We start from the raw sequence: 25,435 nt of genomic DNA on the forward strand, positions 1-25,435 counted from the left end.
CGATATCAGGCATACCCTACAATTTCTGATACTGGACGCCAAAATGTTGTGAAATATATAATCCTTTCTGGCCTGGACACAACTGACTACCTGGGTATGGAAGTCGACCGGCATGATAATTAGACACCACGCCTGGATTTGTTCCATGGGCTTCTCTTTGAATGTCCAGCAGTCTCTCATGGACATACCGCTTGATGGCTCAAAACGTTTTGGGTGAAGGCTGCCTTGGCCCTCAAGAAACTTAAGGAAAGCAAAGCCACTGCTCGCTCTCTAGGTCTAGCTCAGCCAGTTAAGCATTTCCCACAACAAAGACACCCCTTTTGAAGCTTCAACAGGGGTTATCTACAGAGGCAGCATCAATATGAGCCTCAGCAGCAACAGGCCTCCCAGCCTGTTCGGGGGTGAGGAAGAGGAGGAGTTGACCAAGAGCATTCAGGCTTACAGGGGCAAGGCTCTACTCAGCCCACAACCCATCCCCCCTAGAGACTGCTGTATAAGCTCTTTAATTTATCCATGGTTTACACAGTCACTCGATAGGAGGCCGGTCATGTTTCAACTCCAGAGAAGGCAGAGCATCATGCCAGACTAAATAGGTGCTCCAGATCGTAGACCATAGCTACTCCCTACATTTTATATCTTATCTCCTGGACAGGTCATTCACACTCCAACACCTCCTAAAGGACCACTTCTCCATACTCCACGAAGAAGTTCAACTTTCTTGGCCAAGGGAGCACTAGGAAGGGTAAGGGCACCAGAGTTCAGGACTTGCAGGTATTTCCTGATACCAAAAAAGGGCAGAGGACTTTATCCCATCCTAGATCTTTGACCTCTGAACTTCTTCCTCTGGAAGGGCAATGTCAAAATGCTCACCCTTGCTCAGGTTCTGTCTGTCCTGGATCCAGGAACCTGGATGGTAGCACTTAAGTTGAAGGACAGATATTTTCACATCCCTGCCCTGCAGTCCCACAGATGTTGACTGGGATGCAGTCTCTGGGCTGTCTGGGGCCTCGCGTAGGAGTGACTTATATGTATTAAAAAGGAAGGTATGGGCCTTGCAAAATGTTTATTTTGTCAGGTTGAAATGGCAGTTTAAAACTGCAGATTCACAGGCTGCAATGCCAGGTCTGGGACGGTTGCATCATGGATTCACGCATTCCTGAACCACGTATGCCTTAACAACACGGTCACAACGACCTCATCTTTACCACGCATGCCTTTACAATGAACTTCTTTGTAAAAGCATGTTTAGTAAAGGAACATGTGTGGTAAATTGTCTCCCGTCCTGCCCCCTTACACCTGATACCAAACTCTGCAATCCACCCCACCCCACCCCACCCTTAAAACTGCACCTTCTACCCCCAACTTGAGCCCTAAAATTAACCCTGTCCTGTCCTAGAAAACTACCCAGCCCCCACCCTGATGCCTAAAACCTACTCTGCCCTGTCCTAAAAACTGCCCTGACCCCCTGCCCCAGCCCTGAACCCTAAACCCTACCTCACCCTGTTCTAAAAATGACCTTGAACCCCGTCCCAGCCCTGAACCCTAAAACCTACCCCATCCTGTCTGAAAAACTACCCCAACCCCCCGGCCTGAACCTTAAAACCTACCCTGCCCTGTCCTAAAAACTACCCCAACCCCCCACCCCCACCTTGAACCCTAAAACTTAGCCCACCCTGTCATACAAATGACCCCAATCCCCCCACCCTGAACCCTAAAACCTACCCCACCCTGTCCTAAAAACTACCCCGACCCCCTCACCCCCACCATGAACCCTAAAACCTACCCCAACCTGTCCTAAAAACTACCCCATCCCTGGCCTCCACCCTGAACCCTAACACCTACCCACCCTGTCCTAAAAACGATCTTGACCCCCTGGCCTGAACCCTAAAATCTAACCCACCCTGTCCTAAAAACTACCTCGACCCCACTTCCCCCACCCTGAGCCCTGAAACCTACCCCACCCTGTCCTAATCCCCCCCACCCACCCTCTTACCCGGGCACCACTTTCCTCTCCTGGCTGCTCCCACTGTGTGCCTGAACCATGCATATGCATGCTGCCTTAACCATGCATTTGCGTGGTTCAGGCAAGCATGGTAATGCTTGTGTGGTTACAGCCTGCGTGGTAATGGCCACGTAGTAAAGGCTGTTTTCCACCTGGGACATGTTTAAAGTTCTACTTGATTGGGTGGCACAATCAGTCCTGCGGGCCTGCCAGTAGCATTTAATTTACAGGCCCTGCGCACAGGTAGTGTCACTTTTACTAGGAACTTACAAGTGAATTATATATGCCAATTGGGTATAAGCCAATCACACCAGGTTTTAAGAAGAGAGCACAAGCACTTTAGCACTGGCTATCAGTGGTAAAGTGTGAAGAGTGCCAAGGACAGCAAAAACAAAGTCAGGAAAACCATTCCAAGGATGCCAGGTCTAACAAATAGGAACTATTAAAACCGAGATTTTCAGGCGTTTTCAAAAATATTTCGAAGTGAAACATTGTCTCATGTAGAATGCTATCAGTTTTCAGACCAGGGGGACCTGTACACAAAAAAGAGTATTTTACCTGCAGATGTCAATGGGACTGGTAGACTGAAAAAACATTGATCCTCCTGTCGTAGGGTCCGCTAACACCTGTTTTGCAACAGCAAGAAGGACAAAATTGGTGTATGCATACATTGACCATTAAAGCCAGTCTAAAATAAATCTAATAATTTGTGGGGTGTCAATGCAAAAACTTGAATACAGGCCCTCCCTTTTTCAAATTCTAGACAATTTGCACTGCTATATTTAGAATTTCTGAAGAAAATCAAATGATGGTAGAAGATCCCAGAATTTGTTACGGCACTTTCTATTTAGTCTAGTTTTTTAGCTGAAAAAATTATCATTTCTAGCAATTTGTGATAGTATTGGCAATAAGCTATAGTGCAGTCACTTGGGCATGCAACAGGATTCTTAGGAGCTTGACTTTGGGCTGACTATGATAGCTCTGACCAAGAAGTGAGTAGGAGGGGCCAAACTGCTTTCCAAGCACTTGTGTGGCTATGGGTAGACATGTACAGGGTTCATCACACTCCCAGAGTCTTTTTTTTACCCCAGTGAAACAACGTGGGCCTTCTAATTAATGTGGAGGAATCTTTAATGCTAATCTAACAATGTTCAAGATGACTAGTTCTCCGTCATAGTGGTACTATGAAACTACTTTTCTAGCCATCCTAGGTTTCTTCCCTGCCTGGATAAAGTTCCCGGTTGCCCCTTGCAACCTCTTTGATACTGTGAGTAGGAGCTGTAGTGGGAGGGACTGGAAAACGAATAACATCTTTGGTTGTTTGGGTGTTTTAATAGTGGCCAGTCACAGACATCTCGGGCTACATATGTGCCAGGTCTGCTGATCACTGCAAACTGTTTGCAGGATGTTTGTGTAGTGTACTTGGGTTATGGAGTCAGCAGATGCTGTCAATTGGACTCCCAAATATGATCAAATGACCAGCCCAGATAATGGGGAGCAGTCTTTCCAGTACTGTCTGTTGATCCTGGGGGACTGATATTTTCAGTATTTGTAATTTTTGCAGATTTAGAGGAAAGCCAGAAACTTCTCTGACCTGTGTTATTTTGGCTATCAAGGTACTAAGGGATTCACCCAGATGAGTAAGCTAGAGTAAAACGTTGTCTGTGTACATGCTTAGTTGCTGTCACTTTAATTTAACTCCTGCAACCACCCCAATTCTTCTCATTCTCTCTGCCATCAGACCCATTAATAGGGCGAAAAGCAATGGGAGGGATGGCAGTCCTGCTTCTTGCTGCTCCATAGAAGGAAAATATTTGAGGAAACCTTGCTGAATCTGATCCCAGTGCTAGGTTTGTTGTACCTGCAAAAGATGCATTTTAGGACCTTAGGACAAAAAAAAAACCTTTTGAGGATCTCCTCCCGATAGGGCCCGTGCCCCCTGCAGACCTCTATCTCAGTGTCTATTTCTACACGCAGGACATTATTCCTAGTTCTTTTCAGAGACATCATAGATAATTTGTAGAGTCCGTTTTTGCGCCATCACCACTCCTAACTGTGATAAACCCTGAGTGGCCTGGTCGAGCAAACTAAGCAAAAGGGATTTAGCCTAAGGGCCAAGATTCCCCTGCACAGCTTAGTGTCTAACAACGATGCGGCTCGCGGCATCGCTGAGTCTTTTCTCAGTTTCCTTCCTTGTACCATAATCTCCATGTATAAAAGGTAAACAAATTGCAGCACAACAATTCAATAAGATATTTTTTATGCATCTTTCAACAGTACTAAGGTCATATCACCAATGCTATCACATTTCCCAAAGCACATACACAAGGCATTGCCTGGCATTGTTTTTTTCCACAAAGGGGAACAATTTAATTTGTCAACTACAGGTACTCTTCAAAATCGGTAATTTAGAGCTGTCTCAAGAATGGGCTGTATGTCTAGCTTAGGAGAAATGTATTTACTCCGCCCTTTTTATTTAAGAGACATAAAGACTAAATATAAGGGACACAAAAACAGATTGCTTTAATTCTAACACTTTCTTCGAACATTCACCAGCTCAGGTATGCCTGTGGTAAATAAATCACCCTCAGGCCCACAAAAGAATTAAGACTGCTTTCACGTGGTAAGCACTAATCCATTAAAGGGGGTTCTTTGTCTGCTCTCAAGTGTAATAGTTACTGCAGCTGAGGAGGAGGGTAGCACTTAAAAGATGTGCTTTAGATGCCACCTCAACACCCCACTTAACCTGTACATTCATTATGAATGTGCATAAAAGTTTTCATAAACTCCATTTGGAACCAGGTACTAAAGTAACAACATGTTTCAACTAACATAGGTTTGATGTTCTGCCTCGGGATTTGATGGTTCAAACATTATGTTTGTTATTTTAACTAAAGGATATTTATTATCTTCACATGTACCTGTTATTGAATGTGCGTGGCATCAGCAGATATCCTGGATTGTACTATGCTCCCCTGTACAGATCCAGATAGGTAAGTGTCTCTGTTGATTGCTGTAATGCCATTAGTTAATGAGGCTGTTAATGTCTGCAATATGAACCAATCGCTGGAAAGAGTACAACAGATAAAATAGTACCCTTTTACTATTTGCAAGTGATAAAAGTTTCACATCCATGTTAAAGAGCGCTGATTACTTTCAATCATAAGAGGAGAATAAGACTAACACGTTTTTGTATGATATTCAGTACAATATGTAGGAATGTTGTATTGAAATGAGCACACTGTAAAGAGCAGTGAGATCGCAAAATAAGTGTACTTTTTGTTTTTTGTAAAAAAACTTTTGTGTACACTGGGTACACTGTTTTAACAACAACACAAAAGTTCATAATTTGGTTTTGGTAAAAACAAATGGCTTGTTTATTGTTTTGACTTTGTAGAAATGTCACCACATGTAGCAGTTCTGCCGCTCCTCTGAAATACCTTAACTCTGCAGTTCCTAACAAGGTGTGCCCCAAAATAAGGTTGTCATGCATCTGTCAGACACAGAAGTGTGGAACAACAAAACAAAGAAATACGCACGCTTGTGCGTGCTACAGAGAATTGGAAAAAAGGTTCATTCTTAACAATCAGTATTCACGTATTCACCAACATTATTCTTTGCCCTCAGGTGCAGGGCACCTATTCCTCAACCGATGGACAAACCAAAGATATATGTGGGACTTTTATAGGACGTTTGCTTGAGCCCTTAATCTCAGGTGGATATGTCCTAAAAAGGCTTACCTCTGTCTTTGCAGCATAAATGTAAAATAAAACATTTAGGCCCAGATTTACAAGAAAGTGGGGCATCGGTCCCGATGCACCACTTTTCTTGCGTCGCCCCACCTCATAACAATATGGTTACGCCGTATTTACAATATGGCACACCCTGGTGGTCGTTTCCACAATAGCGTCATAATTAATGGTGCTATTGTGGCACTTTGCAGCATTGGTGCGATAAATTATGGAGCTAGTGCAGCAAAGCACTTGGGAGGTCCATAGGTTACTATGGGTCCGTCACTTTAACACCTGCCCCGTGCAGGTTTTAAAAATTATGGAAAAAATGACACAGTAAGATCTAGTAAATTTCAACCCGCCATTTTCCTGGGCCTCCTAACGGGGGAACGCCCCCTTGCATATATGATGTCTGGCATAGGCATATTGTGGTGCAAGGGGTTACAAAGTGGCACAATGCAAGCATTGTGCCACTTTGTTAATATGGCGCTGTGACTAAAAGGCCCAACTATAGCTCACATCCTACCGCCAGTGTTAGACTGTTGCCAGTTACGAGACAGGGGAATCCAACAGAAACTTAGGCAGGGTGCAGAACAATTCTTTACAGATAGTAAGGGAACAGTGGACTCTGACTGTACCCTTTGGGAGGCCTTTAAGTCGACATGCGGGGACAGATGCAAGCCCTCATTGGAAGGAGGATAAAAGAGTCTAAACTCTAATACACGAAACTAAAGCGAGAAATAGCATCCCTTGAGATACAGGTTCACACAGAGGGGACATCCGACCTCTACCACCAACTCCGTCTTAAACAACGTGAGCTCCATGACATAGCAGAGGATAGAGCTCGTAAGCATGCACTAGCAACACAACGCCAGTTGTACAACATGGGGGACAAAGCTAACAAATTGTTAGTGTGACTGGAAACTAGAGACTGTAAAAGGAGCTGGTTGTTAAAAATATTAGATAGCGACGGTGATCCCCAGCTCACTAGCTCAGATATAGCAGAAAGCTTTGCTACGTACTCTTAACAGTTTTATGCCTCTCAAACCCAAATGATAGAAATGGACTGCAACAAATTTGAAGGGACATAGGCTTCTTGACGCTGGGGAATGAAGACCGGGGCGGACTGGAGAAAGGCATCACACCAGCGGAACTGGTGACAGCCATCCACAGCGTCCAATCCGGGAAAGCAGTGGGACCCAATGGTATTCCGTTAGAGATGTACAAGGGCATGGCAGACACGGTGGCTGACCATATGCTGGCCATGTTGTCTGCGGTGTGGACTGAGGACGGTCTTCCGCCGGACCAGAGGACGGGGACAATCATGGGCATCCCAAAGCAAGGCAAACCACTAAATGAGTGTAGCACCTTTAGGCACACATCCTCATTGAACATCAATTCTTAGCGAAGGCCCTAACACTGAGACTACACAGGGTCATAGCCTCACTTGGCCATCAGGACGACTCGGGCGTTATACCACATAGAAGCACAAGGCTTCATTTATGCCGCCTTTGCGGGGTGCTCCACAAGACTGCATCAGGACGAGCTACGCAGGCGACACTTATGGCCCTGGATGCCAGTATGGCATTTGACAGTATTGAATGGAATTACATGTTTGGGACTTTAACAAAGATGGGCTTCGGCCACAAATTCTGTGGCTGGGTGAGACTTCTATATCAAAAGCCACTGCCAAGGGTGAAAGTTAACAGAGTAGTATCCCAAACAACTGCCCTAAAGAGGGGGACGAGACAACGCTGCGCCCTCTCCCCGATGATATTTGGCCTGGCATTGGAGCCACTCGCTGCCTGGGTCTCGCAGGACCCCTCATACAGGTTTACAAGGCATGAGAGATTGGGAAGAATGCATCTCCTTACATGAGGACAATATTCTGCTGTACGTCATGCAGACTGTGCTGTCCATTGACAGGATTATCCAAATCTTCGAGAACCACTCAGCATACCCTATAAACTGGGCAAAATCTTTGATGTTTCCTCTGGCTGGCAACATCCTTGATTTCCCATCTAGGTGCACGGCATTGATAGTGCAGGAAGAATTATGCTGCCTTGGGGTATACATTGCTCGGGACTCGACCATATTTTTAAATAAAAACCTATTTCCCCACCTGGACAGACTCAGAGCTGATGTAGACCACTGGCATTGCCTACCATTAACACTGATGGGAAGGGCGGCCCTATTTAAAATGATGATGCTTCCACAACTCATTTACATCCTTCAAAACACCCTGCAAGTTCCTCCCTGTATTTTTCAGCAATCTTGATCGCAAGCTTAGAGTGTTATCATGGAATGGTGCCAGTTCCCGTACAGGACTTTGTAAACTCCAATGGGCGGTATACGACGGTAGTTTTGCGGTTCCGGGCATTTTAAAATATTACTGGGCCACGCAATTAGTGGTAATTATTGACTGGATGTTTGCTGATCTCCATGAACCGGCGTAGGGTGTGGATACGGAGACAGTGGGTCGGAGGGCCCCCCTCAGGGCCCTTTACAAGCGTGAGATGGAGCGACACTTCCACCACACACTCACACTGTAGTTAAAGCATGGAAGGAGGCTGCTGTGTTTTTGGCTAGAGGGGTAAACTGACTGACTTTTCCCACTGTGGGAGAGTGACCGCCTCTGTGAAGTAGGAAAACTGGAGGGGTTTTCAAAATGGACCATGATAGGAATCGAACACTTAGGCAACGTTTGGAGAAGTTGCTAATTTATTGAGTTCAAAGACTTACAATAGGAATGTGACATGACTGAAACAGAAAGATATAGTTACATTCGCCTCATACATGCCCTCAGGACACACACAGTAGTGGGGGAACAGCTGCCAGCACCTCTCGAAGATCATCTATTGTTGGACCCCATAGCGGAAAAACCAATGTCTGTGGTGTATAGAAAGATAGTGAACAATTTCCCCGACTCCACGCAGAAGATAAAAATAGCATGGGAGGAAGATGTGGGGCCACTTCACGAGGAGTCCCCAGGAGGTAGCAATTTGTGCCCATTTTAGACTCATCCAACTGCGCATATTGCATAGGCTTATTACACCAAAGTATTACTGCTTAAAATTGGGAGGGCCAACTCAACGCTGTGTCTCCGGGGTTGCGGGAAGGAGGGCACCTTCTTCCATATACTCTGGAAATGCCCTAAAAACCAAAGGTACTGGAGGGCGGTGGTCCAAACAATGACCCAGGTGCTTGAAGCGGGGGTCCCCATGGACGCGGGATGGCTTCTGCTGACAGTAACAGGGGAGAACTCCTGGTCTTGTTACCAGAAACTATGGTTAATGATTGCAGTGGCGGTCACAAAGCAAAACATTGCCAAAACCTGGGGTGCAGAAAGCCTGCCACGAGCAGAAGGCCGGGAAGCAAATCTGGGCTGGTGTCTCCTGGTTGAGCAAGTTGTGTATAAGAGTTGTGGGTGTCTAAAGAAGTAAGAAAAGATATGGAACAACTGGCGTGCCTATCCAGGGCACTGACTTGAGGATAGTCACCAGGAGAGTTTGGATGGCCCAGAATGTTTAACGAATAGTTTTGTAACCGCACACAATTGTCATTGTCTGGGAGTTTCATTAATTAGTTGTATATTCATGCCATCCTGCTAAAGAATACTTGTAATAATTATGTCAGTTGTGTATGATGTGGAAGTCTACCTGCATAATTACTGTCTGCTGAGTGTTGTTAAAAAAGATGTTATTTAAAAAAAAAAGACCATGTAAGCCTGTCTAAAGAAATGTTAATGGTGTGTCATTGAAAAATTATTATGTACAATCCAAACATGCTCTCCCTTATTGAAACCCAAGACAATTTACACTGCTGTATATAGAATTTCCAGAAAAATGCAGATGATGGTCAAAGACGTGTATAAGGGTTCATCACACTTCTTAAATTCGTAACTGGAGCAGTGGCAGCTCCTCCTCTAGGGCAGAGGAGAGTCGCCCCTCCCCGCCAGCACCAACCACTGCAATTCCTTTCCCAAGAAAAGGATAATAAACCAAGTTTGTTTCGCTATCCGTCTTGGACCGGCCAAACACACATGCGCAATAGGCTGTCTTCAGCCTATTGCACAGAGAGCCTGCGCAGGCTCCCAGTCTGCCTGGGAGCGCCCTGAGTGGGCGTTCCCAGCCAAGCCTGACGCTGTTCTGAGCAGCATCAGAATTGGCGCAGGGCAGGCTTGGTGCCTGTGCCTGTGGTGACGACGAGGGAGAGGAGCATCGCGGCACGACGAAGGAGGTAAGTGTTATTTTTTTGTATATTTTATTAATACTCCATCCCTTGTGCCCTCCCCCCCTCCTGTGCGCCGCCCCGCCTCTGTTACACCCGTGAGCCGCGACTGATCTGGAACCTCCTATTGCTGTACTGCAAGCCATGTGGGCCTGCTGGTTAACATGCAGACATCTTGCTTGTAACCTCCCTGTAGACCATTAAAGATGCCAATTTCAACAGTCCCCCAACTCTTAGCATTCCATTGGATGTCCATGGTGTAACATGGGAAGGGAAGAAAGGAATACAGAAACAAGAGACTGAGAAGAGTAAGAAGACAGAGACAATTTGATGGAGAAATGAATGAGAGTTAGGTGTGGGAAAAGTGAGGAAAGAGTGAGACAATAGAGGGTAGGAAGAAGAATGAGAAAGAGGCAGACGGACCCTGGCATCCATGGAGGCAGCTAGTCCTCAGAACTTTCTGATCGCAGCACGATTACCAATTTAAGTAATCAAAACAATGGAAGCTGAGACACTGGGAAAGAGGGTGTGAACTCAGAATTCATGGTCTCTTTTTGGGTGGAGAACTGTCCGATTCTGGGTTATAAGCTTTTTGCTCAGCAGTCATATTTCAGAACTGACATTGATTATAAAAATAGTGAAAATACAATTATGCAAGTACTACGTGAAACATTTTCTTCAGGCCCTGGGGAGCCAGAGGTTACAAGGAAGATTTTTGGGTATTATTGCTATTGATCACTCGTCTACCAAGACCTCAGATATTATTGCAATCTAATTGAACAATTTTCTTTACTGTTTTGTAATTCACAACAGTTGCAAGTGCAAGGGAGACATGATGTTTCATTACATCTCAGATATCTGTAGGCTTGGCTATAGAATTGCCCTTCACTCAGGCATTCCCCTAGTTCCCCTGGGCCCACTGAGAGCAACACTACATGCTGCAGCACGCTTCGTCTTAGGTCTGAAGAAATTTGACCACATTTCCCCCTGCTCTGCTAACCCTCCAATGGCTCCCCATTGAAGCACTAACCCAATTAAAAAATGCTTGCATCACCCACACAACACTGCACTCCTCCTCACCCTCTTATCTAAATGAGAAACTGAAAATCACAGGAGCAAATAGAGATTCGAGAAATGCCCAGTCCCTGCACCTGGAACCTCCCCGCCTTCAGACGAGAATGATACATGAATCAGTCGTTCTCTGGCAGTGCCACCAGAATCTGGAACTCTCTGCCTCCCTCACTCTTTCTAACCACCTGCCTAGAAACCTTCAAAAAGGACCTCAAGCCCTTCCTATTTGATAGGCATCTTGGTTAATTCACCCTGGACCAGTATTTACTTTCTCCAATGGGCCCTGATCTGCCTTCGTTTATGTCCTCTGCTCTATTGTTGTAACTGTCTCTTGTGGTAACTCTTGAATTCATACACTGATGTAAACGTTCAAGTTCAACTAATATTATTGCAACGCGCTGTAACCCTGTATTCGGTGTGTTGTAAAGTGCTCTGATACCTTCGGGCAATGTCTGCGCTATAGAAAATTGCAAAAATAAATGAAGACCAACCACATCATGTTAGAGGTGTACATCAAAAACATGAAAATTGATCTTTCATTACTGTCTAAATTGGAAGTTTAAGGCATAGACGGCTCTATAATCACTCCACCTAGCTCTGTATGCTCTGCTTTAAACCTTCTGTAATCTTTTCGTGTTGCACTTCCTAACCTTATTACATTACATTTGCTGAATATCTGCTGGGCACTGTCCTGAAATCGTATACCTCTCTTGAGCAGCCAGCCTCCTGCTATCCCCACTTCCTTTCCCTACATGCACAGGTATCCATCTTTATCTTATATATTAGTCCCTTCTCATACAAACTAGAGCTCTCCACACCTCCTGTGTTTTGCCTTGACTGTGCAAGTATGTCTCCCCATTTCCCTTACACACTTGGAGCTACTAGAGTGCATCTCGCCCACTGCTCTCTTACTTGATGCTTCAAGTTTCATTGTATTTCCATATCATCCCAAGTGTTTATATATTGACCCTCCTTCCAAGATGTTCATGTTCCCACTCAGGGACAGCTCAGTGTGACAATGTGCCTATATTCTCAAACCAAAGTTATTCATCTGGTTTGGAAATCAAGAAACCTTAGAAGAAATCAAGAAACCTTAGAAGGTTTAGGAAAGAAAGTAAATGTAAGCGACCCTGTTTACATCTACGAATTACAGTGATACAAAAGAACATATATAATAAACCTTTTCTGTGTGCTCCACGGTGTGAGATCAACTATTGCAGATTATATTGATGTTGCTTCTCTCAAAGACGTGCACACATTAATTATGCTATCAAAGAATCCTGCCTGAACAATCGCATCCAGGCTATTTCCATCCTCAGAAAAGGCAGACACACTCACCTAGGAAGTGGTATTGCTTTCATCTAGAAGAGCACCCTAGAATGCAATTTAATTCCTACCACAGCTTACCCTCCCTTCAAATGCTTCAACGCTGCTGCCTCTCTCACCCAAACAAACACAGCCTACCTCCTTGTTTTCTATCTCCCTCCAGCACTGAAATGCAAGTGTGGAAACTCGCTTCTCACCTAACAGTATTTTCTTGGGTGATTAAATATTGACTGGGGCAGTACTAACTTCAGACACTTCCATGGCCTCCATGATCTCCAGCTGCCCACATTTTCACCAGACATACTGACAGTAGAGACTGCACATAAGACCTCATCATGGGCTCACATCCTTTTATTGAATGTCTGTCCTCCACCTAATAAGAAGGGCAGTGGGAAATTCTCATTAAAATCATAATTAAAATCATAATGAAACCAGTGTTGTGTAGCCATTTTAGTTACAGCTCCATGCACATTATTTTAACACACGAGGCCGCTGTGCACTTTAACCTAGATATGTTTTATTCAGCTTCGCATTATTATTATTATTACAATAACCATTTTTACAGTCTTGTTTTATTTTCATCTATCTAACTGTTTTTGCCTAGGCCAGCACTCTGTTCTCAAACAAGACATTCTTGATCACTCTGTGCTTCATTCAAGGCTGCAGTTCGGTACATTGCCGCTGAACGTGGTAGAAGTTTAGTCTCCAACATTCGTAGAAAATACACGTCCTTCCGTAGGGACATTTTCTCAGAACATCAGCTGTGTTATTATATAAACACTTCCTTGTCCCTTACACGCTAGAGGGAGATTCCAGCCAGGGAACCACGACTGTATGCTGATTGCTGAATGCTTCGCTACCGATGCTAACTCAGACCGCAGGCCTTTGCTCAGGTATGGGGGTTGATGTCTTCCCAGGGGAACCTGAAAGGCAGAACTAGAGCTTAACATGCTGTGCTCAAATTATAACTTAGATAGGAAATAGTCCATCGATCATAGTGACAATATGATAGCGTTGTTTTTATGCTTCACTCTTCATGTTGTGTTGTCCTGGTTATTGCAGCTCAGGCTTTGCTTTCTAAGATGCAGTTGTTTTATTAAACTCATTATTGAAATATATACTGCCTCTGTTTGTCGTTTGTATATGAGACTGAATTGTAAATGAGAGAACCGGATGCGACCTGAGTGACCACGACTTCCCTGAGAAGCTTAATATGTCATGCGCTCGGCTGCCCAATCATCACTATCCTTTGGTAGAGATGAGGCACTGCTGGTTAGCCAGAGCAAAACCCGGATTAGAGTGACAGGTGTCACCCGTGGTGGGTTAGATTCAGTCTCCCACACCGCGAACGATTCTGCTGCTCAGCATCCAGTAGTCTCATTAGAATAATGAGAGCCAACGCGACATGGCACGCAATGTTTGGTCAGGCTCCTCCGGAGTATCTCTGTCTCATTATATATAATGAGGCCTCAATATCGTATGCGGAGACGTCCGTGGTACTGAGGATTTCCACCCCAGCTGCGTAGGCTATCCTATTTGCAGCTGGAGGTTGTTCAAGCTTGAACCTTAAAAGGAAAGCCCTATTTGGTGTGCCTTCTCTGAACTTATAGTGTCACTATAATTGCAAATTCACAGCAGGTACAAATAGCGGTTAATATGATACAACCTCTAACTACACATTTATTAGCGAATGGCCTAACGGCTGAAGGGGGTCCAGTCACATTTGTGGTGGATGCCCATGCTGCTTATAGAACAGAACTTTGTTATTCTTGGGTCACATTTCCAGCAGTTGATGGGAACACGAATACATTTCACCAATATACACCTGCAAATGCGCCTGGACAATACAGAGCATACGCATATTTAGAAATACCTCTGTCTTATCAAGAACATAATAATTGGCTTGATAGCGCCCTACCCCACACAATATTACCAGTAAGGTTAGGTCCTCTAAGTAATGACGGTCCTACCTGGCCTTTATTGGCCACTTATACACCACATCCTGCGGTTGCAAATTTAGCAGTAGCTGATGTTCGTCGTTTATACACTGAACTAATAGCGATATATAGACGATTAGTACAATTTGTAATGCAATCATTAAATACAAACCCAGCACGTGCTGCTCCAGCACATCCACATGCAGCAACGCCAGGTATAAATCCTGCAACTGTACATTCGATTATGGGTAAAGTACCCGCCAAACGAGAGGAAACTCCGTTTTGGTTAGCACAAAAGATTAATGCGCTGGAGGCAGTATTTCCCCATACGAGACCTCAGGATAAACATAGAATATTAACAATGTGCTTGCCCTTTGGGATGGTCCCCACAGTAGATAACTGTAATACCTAGGGCACAGTGTTTGCCGCACTGTATGCAACCGCACATGGAACACCGACACTTGCCAATTTACTGGAGGTGTTGAAACAAATTCAAGATGAATACGGGGCTGCCCCAGCCCTAGATTTAGGGATGCAGTTGATGGGCAATTTTGCCACAGTATTCTCAATCATTTTAAGTAATCTTAAAGGGGAAGCGGTGGTGCTTGCAGTGCGCATGTGGCTCCGTGACGTTCTGCAACAGGATCAGGAATGAGAGCTGCCTAAAATAATCGCAGGGACCTATTCAAGAATTGGTCGATATAGTCTAGGCGCCAGACCACAAAAACCACAATTTCCTGGTAAATCGAGTAAAGATTCCCCTAAGCAAGCACCTGAGGGTAATAAGAAACGCTGGGATGAAATGCAACAAACTCCTAAAAAAGAGAGGGGAGAATCTCCGCGTATGGAGACCCCGCAGAATAGATATAATCTCAGAAATAGAGATAATATAAAAACGCCTGATAGATATCAATATACTGATACACGCCAATCTCGTTCCTTTCATGATTTCATCAGAAAAACGAAATGAGAGAGGTGGGCGATCAGAGCGAAGGACAGAGTACGTGAAACCGAGACAGGAATCACAACGCTCTTCTGAGGTTTTTGTTAAAAAGGAAGAGAAACCCGCCCAACAAAAACCACAATTCAAAAAGAAAAAAGTGGCAGCAGTCACAGTCCGACATGCCACTCAGGAAGAGGGTCCTCTTGAAGAACAAGAAACGGGCTCTAACACTGCTAGACAGCGTGGCAGAGGTCACAATAGTTCGCCTGAATCTTCTAGAGCATCTGGAATTGAAAGCAACTGATGACTTTATACAAGTAGAGACTGCAGATATGGGTGTCTCCATGCCTGATAGGGTGTATAAAGTAACGCTACAGTTAGAAGGAGACATTGAACACATAATAGATGCAATCTTTTGGGATCGCTGTAGTAAACATATATGATGTCTTGTTGGCTGAACAAGATTGGCCACCTGAATTTGTCCGTACCTGCCCATATGGAGAAGAAGTCATTAAGCCTTCCTTCTTGCCCCTTGTTCCAGAGGAACTCGCCGAATCCTATTCCATTGAATGGGCTTTAGCACAAGCACCCGCATTATACAGAGATCACGTAGGATGGGATAAAGAATCCCCCTACCATGTAATTCCAATTAAAAGTGAACCTCAAACACAACTGCAGTATCCTATAAAACATGACGCAAAAGCACCAGTGAGAGAAATACTCACGCAATTAGAGTACCAGGGCGTAATTGAACCCTGTGTCTCGCCAATGAATAATCCATTATTCCCAGTAGCTAAGCCAGACCATTCATATAGAATAGTCTTAGACTACAGACATTTAAACAGTCATACACGCACTTATGCTATCCAAAACTCGCATAGCACAGCACTAATGAACAACATAGTGCGTAAAAAATACAAAACAACACTGGACATTTCCAATGGTTTTTTCTGCCAGAATATAGCGCCTGAGAGTAGAGACTTAACAAGTTTCAGTATACTGGGCTCCCAGAAAAATTCTGTTGTTTACCTCCAGGGTATAAGAACAGCCCAGGACTGTTCGCAGCTTGTGTTACTGCAGTTTATCACGAGATAGACCATGAAGCATTATCCTATGTAGATGATATCTATCTGACGGATGATGAATTGCTACAACATTTAAGACGGGTAGGCCGCATTGTTGTCGGATTAGCTGAATTTGGTTACAAATTCAACTTCAAAAAAACAAAGATTGCCTTCCTCAGCATCCTGTTCCTGGGATATGAGCTGTCAAGTGAAGGAAAGAGCCTAGCGCCACAATTCTTAGAGAAATGCGCACAGTTACGATTAAAAAACTCCAATCTGTATTAGGTTTCCTAAATTTTGGCAGAACCTACATTCCAGATTATGCTACACGCATAAAAACTTTATGTGATCTAATACGTCCCGATTTTTCAAGTAAATTCTGGACAATTTAACATATACGCATTCTTCGAGAGTTGCAAACAGACATGCTTGCAGCACAACCCCTACACACGAGGGACAACAAAACACATTTGGTCATCAGAGTAATAGCTGGGGCCATCGGTTTCACCTATGTGACTTTCAATGAAGGTGAAATAGTCCCGATTGCATACAAATCACACTTATATTCAGCAGCAGAACAACGCTTTGCTCCCACTGAGAAAATTCTTACTGCTGTGCAGATGGCTGTCATTAAAGAAAGACCTCTTGCCCAAGGAAAATGCATTATTGTTGTTTCTCCGATCCTAGCCCTAGAGGCTGTTACAAAAGGCAGCGTTCCAAACGCAAAAGCATTACATCCACGTTGGATACAATGGGCTACGTCTCTGACAGCCACTGATGTAGATTAGATTTTTGACCCAAAGTTACAAACTCAAGAATTTTTACAATATGAAATAGAATACCCAGTTCCAGTAAATACATTGCCTATTGAACAATATCATAGAGTCATGTACACCGATGGCTCAGCACAACCTGCAATTGGAACTAAACACCAATATCCTGCTGCTTGCGCAGTCGTAAGTGGCTACATGGAGGGCAATACATTTTGTCCTCTCCATACCTTTACGCAAACCCTAGGGTATTGCACAGCACAATTGGCGGAACTAAAAGCTCTGCTGATAGCACTGAAAGACACAGATCCTGCACAGCTTACGCTGATTGCTTGTGATTCATATTATTGTGTCCAGTCCAGTGAATACCTGCATTATTGGCGGCAGAATGGGTTCAGAGATTCCAAAGGCAACACCATTAAACACAGACTTCTGTGGGGGAAAGTAGCAGATCTGAAAGAGATGCTACCAAATGTCCACGTTGTACACACACTTGGACACCAGCGCGTTGGGATACACGTTGCTGGAAATACATTGGCTGATGAAGCCTCAAAGTCAGCAGTGGCAGTGGCCACTGTAGCTGCAGTGTCTCGTTTGAGTTCCAAACCGGATGCAGACATTTGGGCTGCTGTGACAGCTACGGCTGATGGTAAGCCCTATCCTAAAGGATTTCCTAATAAATATTCGTACAGAGTGGGAGATCGCCTGAACGCTGAAGTTAGAATACCAGGTGTAGGCGTAAGGGACATTCCCAACAAAGACATAAGACCAGGGTTGATTAAAGCAGCGCATGAGGGGGAGGCATCTGCCCATGCTGGTGTGGCGGCTACAATTTCGATCCTGCAGGACCGTTATTGATTGTCTGCAGGATCGCCAGGTCTTTGTAAAGACCTGGCGAGGTGGCCTGGTCTTTACAAAGAGACCAAGCAGTATGTCCTTTGTTGTGACATTAGTCAACAAATTAAAGTTTCCACTGCCAAGCGCCCGCCGCAGACACCCCTCTTAATTTCTAACAAACCATTACAATGTGTGTAATTGGACCATTGTGGTCCCCTAACACCTCATAGTGCATACAAATATATTTTAGTAGCTGTTGATTCATGCTCCAGATTTTTATGGGTGTGGCCACAACGCTCGGCTGACTGTTATTAAAGATTTGCGAGTCTTTATCGGTACATATGTGGTTGTAGCCTTCCATTCGGACCAGGGCCCTGCTTTCACCTCAAGGGCATTCAGGGACGCCATGGCTTCGTTGGGGGTCCAACTCCAGTACTCGTCTCCATTTCATCCAGAGGGAAATAGTGTCGTGGAGCGATTAACCCCTACGGTGCCTTGGACGAGGTGATCTCAACCAAGGCACCGGTTCCAGGGTGACTTGGACGAGATCACCTCGTCCTGCACCCGGGAACCGGGGGGAGGGCTAGCGCTCCCCCCATGCGCCCCCCACCCCCCAGTCGTGGATGGAAGGGGAATCCCTTCCCCTTCCAACCCCCCCGTGACGTCAGCGCGCATCGCGCGCTGATTGTCACAGAGGCCTCCTCCATCGCACTGGAAGCTTCTCTTCCGATCACGTGGAGGAGGCCTGGAGAGGCTTCAAAGGGAAGGAAATGTATTTCCTTCCCTTTGAAGTCTCTTTCAGTGTTTCAGTGAAACGCCCACTAGACACCAGGGAATTCTATTATATTTATGAAACTGGCATAAGGGAGCGACCCCTTGGGCAAGGGTCGCTCCAAGGGGGGGCAATTTTTTTTGGAAGGCCTTTTCTGCCCGATCGGCACCAGGGATCTTTTTTTTTTTTTTTTTTAGAGGTGGGGAGCAACCCCTTAGGCAAGGGTCGCTCCCCTAAGGGGAAAATTACATTTAGGCCGTTTCTGCCCCCCTTGGGGGCAGATTGGCCTATTTTTATGAGGCCAATCTGCCCCCAAGGGGGACAGAAACCACTAGACACAACGGAGTTTTTTTTTTTTATTTGGAAATTGGCATAAGGGAGTGACCCCTTGGGCAAGGGTCGCTCCCAGGGGGGGCATTTTTTTTAAGGCCTTTTCTGCCTATTATTAGGCAGAAACCACTAGGCACCGGGGATTTGTTGTTGTTGTTGTTTTACAGATGGTGAGCGACCCCTTAGGCAAGGGTCGCTCCCCTGGAGGGGCAAATTGTATTTAGGCCTTGATTTGAGGTCAAGGGGGCAGAAACCACTAGGCACTGGGGATCTTTTTTTTTGCGCCAATGTCACGCAAGGGGAGTGACCCCATAGGCAAGGGTCGCTCCCGGAGGGGGATGGGGGGGTAAATTTATTTTAGGCCATTTCTGCCCCCCCTGGGCAGATCGGCCTATTATTAGGCTGATCTGCCCCCAGGGGTGGCAGAAACCTCTAGGCACCAGGGATCTTTTTTTTTTTTTTTAGAGGTGGGGAGCGACCCTTTAGGCAAGGGTCGCTCCCCTAGGAGGCAAATTACATTTAGGCCATTTCTGCCCCCCTTGGGGGCAGATTGGCTTATTTTTATGAGGCCAATCTGCCCCCAAGGGGGAGAGAAATCACTAGACACCAGGGAGTTTTTTTTTTCTTTGTAAATTTCACGCAAGGGGAGCGACCCCTTAGGCAAGGGTCGTTCCCCTGGGGGGCAAATTTATTTTAGGCCATTTCTGCCCCCCTTGGGGGCAGATCAGCCTATTTTAATTAGGCCGATCTGCCCCCAAGGGGGGCAGAAACCACTAGGCACTGGGGATTTTTTGTTGTTGTTGTTTTACAGATGGTGAGCGACCCCTTAGGCAAGGGTCGCTCCGCTGGAGGGGCAAATTGTATTTAGGCCATTTCTGCCGCCTTTGGGGGCAGATCGGCCGATTTGAGGGCAGAAACCACTAGGCAACGGGGATCTTTTTTTTTTGCGCCAATGTCACGCAAGGGGAGTGAACCCGAAGGCAAGGGTCGCTCCGGGGAGGGGGATTGGGGGTGGGGGGCCAAATTTATTTTAGGCCATTTCTGCCCCCCCTGGGGTCAGATCGGCCTATTGTTATTAGGCCGATCTGCCCCCAGGGGGGGCAGAAACCTCTAGGCGCCAGGGCTATTTTTTTTTGTTTGTTTGTTTGTTTTTTTAGAGATGGGGAGCGACCAATTAGCCAAGGGTCGCTCTCCTGGGGGGCAAATTGTATTTAGACCATTTCTGCCCCCCTTGGGGTCAGATCGGCCGACTTTAGGTCAATCTGCCCCCAAGGGGGGCAGAAACCACTAGGCACCGGGGATTTTGTTTTGCGCCAATGTCACGTAAGGGGAGTGACCCTGTAGGCAAGGGTCGCTCCCGGGGGGCGATTGGGGGGGTGGAGGGGGTAAATTTATTTTAGGCCATTTCTGCCCCCCCTGGGGGCAGATCGGCCTATTGTTATTAGGCCGATCTGCCCCCAGGGGGGGGCAGAAACCTCTAGGCGCCAGGGCTAATTTCTTTTTTTGTGTTTTTTTTTTTTAGAGATGGGGAGCGACCCATTAGGCAAGGGTCGCTCCCCTGGGGGGCAAATTGTATTTAGACCATTTAGATCGGCTGATTTTAGGTCAATCTGCCCCCAAGGGGGGCAGAAACCACTAGGCACCGGGGATTTTTTTTTTTTGCCAATGTCACGCAAGGGGAGCGACCCCGTAGGCAAGGGTCGTTCCTGGGGGGGGCAAATTTATTTTAGGCCATTTCTGTCCCCCCTGCGGCCGGCTGAGCTAGAGGCCAAAATCTACAGGTAGGCACTTTGCAAAAAACACCTCTGTTTTCTGTCAAAAAATGTGATGTGTCCACGTTGTGTTTTGGGGCATTTCCTGTCGCGGGCGCTAGGCCTACCCACACAAGTGAGGTATCATTATTTTATCGGGAGACTTGGGGGAATGCTGGGTGGAAGGAAATATGTGGCTCCTCTCAGATTCCAGAACTTTCTGTCACCGAAATGTGAGGAAAATGTGTTTTTTTAGCCAAAGTTTGAGGTTTGCAAAGGATTCTGGGTAACAGAACCTGGTCAGAGCCCCACAAGTCACCCCATCTTGGATTCCCCTAGGTCTCTAGTTTTCAAAAATGCACAGGTTTGGTAGGTTTCCCTAGGTGCCAGCTGAGCTAGAGGCCAAAATCTACAGGTAGGCACTTTGCAAAAAACACCTCTGTTTTCTGTCAAAAAATGTGATGTGTCCACGTTGTGTTTTGGGGCATTTCCTGTCGCGGGCGCTAGGCCTACCCACAAAAGTGAGGTATCATTTTTATCTGAAGCCTTGGGGCAACGCTGCGTGGAAGGAAATTTGTGGCTCCTCTCAGATTTCAGTACTTTCTGTCACCGAAATATGAGCAAAATGTGTTTTTTTTAGCCAAATTTTGAGGTTTGCAAAGGATTCTGGGTAACAGAACCTGGTGAGAGCCCCACAAGTCTCCCCATCTTGAATTCCCCTAGGTCTCTAGTTTTCACAAATGCACAGGTTTGGTAGGTTTCCCTAGGTGCCGACTGAGCTAGAGGCCAAAATCCACCAGTAGGTACTTTGCAAAAAACACCTCTGTTTTCTTTGGAAAAATTTGATTTGTCCACGTTATGTTTTGGGGCATTTCCTGTCGCAGACACTAGGCCTACCCACACAAGTGAGGTATCATTTGTATCGGGAGACTTGGGGGAATGCTGGGTGGAAGAAAATTCGTGGCTCCTCTCAAATTCCAGAACTTTCTGTCACTGTAATTTGAGGAAAAAGTGGTTTTTTGGCCACAATTTGAGGTTTGCAAAGGGTTCTGGGTAACAGAACCTGGTGAGAGACCCACAAGTCACCCCATCTTGGATTCCTCTAGATCTCTAGTTTAGACAAATACACAGGTTTGGTATGTTTCCCTAGGTGCTGACTGAGCTAGAGGCCAAAATCCACAGGTAGGCACTTTGCAAAAAACACCTCTGTTTTCTTTGGAAAAATTTTATGTGTCCATGTTTTGTTTTTGGCCATTTCCTGTCGCGGGCACTAGGCCTACCCACACAAGTGAGGTACCTTTTTATCGTGAGACTTGGGGAAATGCTGGGTGGAAGGATATTTGTGGCTCCTCTCAGATTCCAGAACTTTCTGTCACTGAAATGTGAGGAAAAAATGTTTGATACTTTCAGAAAGTTTACATTTTCTTGTCCTAGCAATTTGGTGCTTGCTGCCAGTGTTCCTGGTCACATGACTGTGAATGGCTCTGCAGTTGGGCTTTGTCAATTCTTCCCAGACAGTGAGACAAAAGGGGACTAGGAGTTGGCAGCATGGGCCATAATGGCAGGATGGCTGGGGAGAGGAGCTGTTACACTTCAAAGGGATACCTCCAGCACACACGCAAAGGAACTTGACACCAGCCTTTTTTCACCCCAGACATCTTGGAACCTTGGCACAGGGAAAAAAGGAACTTTTAAGAGCCAGATTTAAGGTAGCAAAGGAAATGCCCCCACTTCAAAGGCTGGTACCAGGCAAAATTATTAGACCCTCAGACCATATCTTCAATACACTTCTGAATCTGTAGAAGACTTCAGAAAGACTGCCTTTTACCCCAGAAGACTGTCCTACTGCTTGAGCCCTGCCTTGTCCCTCAGAAGACTCCCCTGCTGCTACCAGAAGGTTTGTTTACTTTATATAGGTTTTTGATTTGGCAGATGCTATCACTTGGACACCGAAATAAATATGAAATCTAATGATTAGCACAGCTAATGGGGAGCTATCTTAGCAGTACCTTTTTTTGCGTCTGGAGGATGGATATATTCAGTATTTGTAAAGTTTGCAGATTTGGATAGATGCAAGATGCTCCTCCTTCCTATCTCCTATCTCCTATCTCTTCCTATCTCGATATTTCTGCTATCGAGATAGTAAGGGATTGAACTGGGTGGGTAAGTGAGGCTAATATATTGTCTGTGTACATGCTTAGTTTGTTTGTCACTCACCATTTTAATTCCCAAAACAGCCTCATGTCTTCTCACTCTCTCTGCCCTCAGCTCCGTATGTAGGGAGAAAAAGCAAAGGGAGGGAGGGCAACTCTGCTTGTATTTCTCTATAGAAGGAAGAGAATTGAGGAAACTCTGTTGACTCTGATTCTGGGGCTTGCTGTTTTGTACCTGCAAAAACACATTTATGGACCTGGGGAGCAAAGTCAAAGCTTTTTAGGGTCTACTTCAAATAAGGTCAGTGTACCCTATCAAACACTTTCTTAGCATTCATGGCTATGATCAGGAAGTCATTCTTAGTTCTTTTGGATGACATTATCAGTAATAAGCAGCATCCAGTTGGTACTACCACCACAACTCCTATTTGTGATAAGCCCAGACTGGCCAATGTTGACCAAAGTAGGTACAAAGGGACTTAGCCTGATGGCAAGTATCCCTGCGAACAGCTTAGTATCTACATTAAGGAGTGATATTGATATGCAAGATGAACAGTGTGTGGTTTTATCAGATTAGTGATCACTGTAATTGAAGCCTCTAATATAAAATTTGTCAGTTTCATGATCTAAGCCTGTGAGAGGTATTCACAAATATGATTAGGTGATCTGTTTTCAGCTTGTTAAAATGTTCTATAGAAACTCCTGAACTCTTGTATTATACCACTATCGTCTGTGATATTTGTCCCATGTTGACTTCTCAGTGTGGATACACTATCTTTCACTGTTTTGGCCCTGAATCAGCACACAGGCAACTTGCCTGTTTTGTTTCCTCAATGTGGGGCCAGATTAATGAATACTCTGCTTTATCCATATCTATCATTTTAAGGTGTGATCTGATAGCGTTAAGGTTGTGACACATTTTGGGGGCTCTTGTTCTTTTGTGAATTGTTTCTACTTACCTTACCTCTGTTTCAAGCTCTTCTCTCTTCTACCTCAGTCCTTTGTTCATTTTGGCTGAGATAGCTATTAAGTGCACATCAAGTGGCTGCTTTCAGGGCCTCCAAGTCTTTGTTAACGCTAACCTTGTTCTTGTCATTTTCAGCCAGCTATTGGGTAATCACCTTGTCCCAGCCAATCATGTGAAACCAGCCTTTCAATGTTTCCACATAGCAAATTTTTTGGAATTGCTTTTTTTCAGTGCTCCATATCCCCAGGACAGTCCTTTAGGTTAGCCCCCTGGAGAAAACAGACACAGAACTTAGAAAGACGAAGGGCCTGATTTAGATTTGGTGGCGGGGAATAGACCATCACAAATGTGACGGATATCCCGTCTGCCATATTACGATCCCATTATATCCATGTTTGTGACAGCGTATTCCATTCGCAACATCTAAATCAGGCCCTCAGTGCCTTCGATTAACCTATCTTTGCCACCACCTCTCCATGTAGATAAATCAGCATGCAACTAATAGTGAATTTTCAGACCAACAGTGACACCCCAGTGCCCTTCTTATTTTCTCTACAATCGGTGATATTGCCACTCTTTCCTCTTTATTCCTTAGTCACTATTTATCTAGTGGTTAAATAGGATCACAAAGCTCCCACGGTTCACAGGCTGCTCACCACTTCCAGAATACTTGCCTGAGGCCACAGTTCTGCACCATAACTGTGGTTTTTGTGGATACAGTGTCTCTCCTCTCCAAGTGACTGGGCAGGTGAGTATGTGTGGGTCAGACTGCCTTGATCCACTGCTCCCACTCTCTGCTCTGGAGTTCTCCCCAGCCTATGCCCTTCAGTCCTCCTCTTTTGTGCTCCTCCCCAATACCATGTGGCCTCCACTCTGCACAATGTCTACCTCCATTCCACTGCCTCCTTCCTTGATAATTGTTTCTGGGGACAAGTTCTTTTAGTCACTTCTGCCTTCCTCCCTTTGCTCATATTATTTTCATTTTGAAAAATGGTATCACCTATTTCTCACTGAGTTCATGGGCATGGGCAGCTGGATAGATGCAGAGAGATTTTAATGGGTGCGTGGTCTGAAAGAGCCTGGCCCCAATCTCAAAGCAAATGTAATACTCATGAACTGGGGAAAGCCCAAGACTTGGTCCATATTTGTGGGGTGAGACAGAATAGTATATGTAGTCTTCCATTTTAGGGTGTTGTGACTTCCAGACATCCTCCAACTCCATCTTTCCAAACCAGAATTTTCCCCTGATTGTGATGGTACACATCTGTCCAGATCATTGTCCATCACAAAATTAAGATCTTCCTCTATCAAAATTTCTTTGTTGAGCACTCGTAAGTCTGTTTAACTCAGTAATATTTATTATCCTTCATTTGGTATGGCTAAAATGAAATGTGACATAGGGTGAATTGTAGTGTTGAGGCTTGCCCTAAATCCTCCATCAGCTTCCCCATCACCTTCCCTGTAAATGTGCGGAATATTGAGATGGCTACCCCTTTTATTTGCTGGGCCTAAGGACTTGGGAATTATTGGGATCTCAACTGTGCCAGTCTT

Source organism: Pleurodeles waltl, chromosome 2_2 (genome assembly GCF_031143425.1).
Source record: "Pleurodeles waltl isolate 20211129_DDA chromosome 2_2, aPleWal1.hap1.20221129, whole genome shotgun sequence".
NCBI classification, from domain to species: Eukaryota; Metazoa; Chordata; class Amphibia; order Caudata; family Salamandridae; genus Pleurodeles; species Pleurodeles waltl.